Source organism: Austrofundulus limnaeus, unplaced genomic scaffold, assembly GCF_001266775.1.
Source record: "Austrofundulus limnaeus strain Quisiro unplaced genomic scaffold, Austrofundulus_limnaeus-1.0 Scaffold0, whole genome shotgun sequence".
Taxonomy (NCBI): Eukaryota; Metazoa; Chordata; class Actinopteri; order Cyprinodontiformes; family Rivulidae; genus Austrofundulus; species Austrofundulus limnaeus.
Window position 1 is genome coordinate 3623582 of NW_013952402.1, and position 3327 is coordinate 3626908.

At 39.4% G+C, this 3327-nt stretch overlaps 1 protein-coding gene across 1 annotated transcript in view; it reads left to right on the forward strand.

Annotated features, from left to right (window-relative positions):
• The first annotated feature begins 1472 nt into the window (after positions 1 to 1472).
• Positions 1473 to 3327, forward strand: part of cunh10orf71 (chromosome unknown C10orf71 homolog) — a 12086-nt gene continuing 10231 nt past the window's right edge. Inside the window, exon 1 of the mRNA XM_014006244.1 lies at positions 1473 to 1715. The gene's annotated coding sequence lies outside the window, so the exon portion shown is untranslated. The remainder of the gene's footprint in view (positions 1716 to 3327) is intronic.

Sequence of the window (3327 nt, forward strand, 5' to 3'; positions counted from 1 at the left end):
ACACACACACACACACACACACACACACACACACACACACACACACACACACAGAATGTAAGAAACACAGACACAGCCAAACTCACAGATCTGTACATTTGTTGCAACTCTTCTCTAACTTGGAACTCAAAGTTGCACATTCAGTGCGTTCGGGCCGGGTCCCACTAAAATATCACTTCTGCTTTTTAATTCCTGCTGCAGAGCTGATCAATAACGCAATCAATTAGAATCAGTTAAGCTCATGTCTGAATGGAGATTATACAAACAAAGCATATCTTAATGCAGCGAGTAATGTGTCTGCTGTCTGCCACATAACCACAGCTCGGCTTTTCCTTACTCAGCACGAGGAAGAGGGTGATCAATGCTTACAGTCCTGCACGGCTTCTCTGTGAAACTAGAAGTTGCAAAGTTGCACTGCAACCTGTCCAAAAAAAAGTTGACATGCTTTTGCACGGCACATACAAGCTTTGTCCACTAGAGGGATGTGGTGAGCAGGGGATTTGTCCATACCTTCCATCCTTATAATCTCAAGCTCTCAGATATTAAATTACTTTTATGTTTACTTATTAAGTAAACAATTTTTTTAAATTATAATACAAATTTAAAGCCATTTTTCAGTTTAAAATAAATCCAAAGAGAAATGTTTGTGTGTGCAAGCGATTTTTAGACAGGAGGAGAAGAGGGAGTAGTTTAAAAGGCATTACCTCAGTCTTTCCTCTGTCTCTGTGAGAGATGACTGTGTGTGCGGTTTGCGCATGTGAAAGAGTGCGTCTCCATTAAGGCCCATGTGTGTGTGTCCATCATCCCACCACGCCAGCACTGCAGCCGCCAACAATCCCAGGAAACTATCCGCTGCAGCAATCGCCTATTATAGCTTGGAGCTGTAGGAGGGAAAGGGAACGAGGGGGTCGGGGTGGAGGGGGGGTACGGTTCCTCCCTTCCCACTGCTTTACGGCCTTTTCTGTTGGGCTGAGTGAAGCTGAAGTCAGGGGAGATTATAGGTGGAAACATTGCGTTAAAAAGCCAGTAGGAAATTTGTAGCAAGACAAAATCAGGAGATATTTGTACAAAAGAGTTGATGGAAATCTGAGGCAAAGCTGCTAAAACACACCTCTCACTTTCATTTATTTAGCTTCATTCAGACTGCTGTGACGTGGTGTTTACTACTCTCAGCAGTGTCCCTCAGTTCTGCTCAATGCAGAGAACTGGACTCCAATGTGATACAACTTATGTCTTTAAAACTACACAATCAAACACATCTTCAACACGTATTTTTATTTTAAACCACTTCCAGACTGAGTTAGCTCTTGCAGCTACTGACCAACAGTGGCTGTCCAGATTTATAAATAGTTGAGAGGCTGTTTGTTTCATCCTCCTGACACTCGACACCAAGGGAACTCGCAGACCCCCACATGCTAGTTCAAGCCTTCTGATGCCCCCCCCCCATGGTGGACACTCTCTCTGGGACAGTGCCTCTATTTCCATCTGGACTACTGTCCCAAATCCTGCTGCCTGGGGCTGGTCAGGAGCTCACAGAATTCGCTGTGGAGGATTTTACTTTGGACGGTTGTCAACAGACGGAGCCTGGAGCTGCCAGGGAGTGGTTGTGTAAGGTGACCGGTCAGGATCAGACAGGAAGGGCCTTTTGTGGTGTCCAAAAACCATTTGAGGAGTTTAATGAACAGGYCTCAGATAATGGATTACAAACCTGGAAGGTAAGATTTTTACACTTGGTGTGCCTTTTTAATATTCACTAAGGACAGTTAGGTCAGCAGCTTGCATCAGACTTTCACGCAGGAATGCAATTTGTCTGGGTTTACTTTGAGCCGYAGAAAGGTTTGATAATATAACCAGAGTTTCACAGTATTAAACTCCACAAACAAAAGTTTGTTTTAATCTCCTGATTGCAGCTGAATTTTCCAAACCTTCCTGTTTGTGACAGATATGTGGTTGTTAAATCTGCTGCCGGACAAGAGTTGAATATTCCTCCTCTCTGGTGTCAGGTTTAAGAGCCGGTGGTCCGTCATCGGACAGAAATAAACTCATCACATGCAAGAATGAATAGAAATCATCCTGACAGTTAGTTATATTATCATTGCATAAAAGTCACTCAAATGAGGAAATATGCTCTAGTTGCATTGAATTTTAAGAGACATTTCTATGATGTATAAAGTCTACCGCCTCCATCAACCTGCACGTGATGTTTGGACACAGACATCTGACTCAAAATACAAATTTTGAATGTATTTAACAAATTTTAAAAGAAAATAAAGAAACAGGACGTTAAGAAAATGCAAGCTTTGAACTTTGTTCTGTATGTTTCTGATGCTGAGTGTGCAGCAGAGTTGGTGAAGATATATATGAGATGGATGGGCTTCACGTCAGAGAATATTAYTGAACTGCAGGATATTCTGAGCAAGATGACGGCATGGCATAATTGAAGCAGCTCGTGTGCACAATATTCTAAATCTATAAACAATTTGTTTGAAACACAACTCAGGACAGGTGGGATGAGATGATACATGTTGGGTTTATAAGAAAAGTTCTTTATACTTAAAAACAAATGTTATAATAAATTTAAAATCTATATAAATGCAGTTTTAAAGATGGTAAATGACTTAAGGAAAGAAGAAAAATCAAATATGCTGGCATGTTTTCTTTACTAGCAACAAAGAAATAATTTAATTAAATAAAACATGCTTTACTGCATGTCCAATAAAATAATTTCAGTCAGTGTAACTAATAATAACTGATAATAAAATTCATACAGGAACTATTTTACATATTTAAGAGTTTTATTTTYTAATCTTATCTCTAAACCCTAAACTTAGAAACACTTCTAGTTAAAGATATTTTATCTGCTTTCCACCTGCTTTATGTAGTAAAACTAAAACGATTTCACAAGATTACATTTCTTGTCTCATCTTGACTGTGTGTCTTTATTATGTGGCTCAAAGAGAGACTGCCTGATCCGAGTTTGTTTTTTAGCACTTTTAATTAAAATTAGATAGAAAATTTGACATTAGATTGCGGCTGGAATCAGGTGGCTATAGTTTGGTGTTCGGTGCTGCAGTGTTGTAATACTGAGATTGCAGTTTCCATCCCAGGTTGCAYCAGGAAGGCCACCTGGGTTAAAATACTTGCCTAATCTTTCACGTGAATTCACTGGTGACCCTTGCAGAAGGAAGCAGCTGAAAGAAAAACAATAACATTTTAGCTAAATAGCTAATGAACATGTTGTTTTTATTAAAAGTTATTTCATTCATTCATTCATTCATTCATTCATTCATTCATTCATTCATTCATTCATTCATTCATTCATTCATT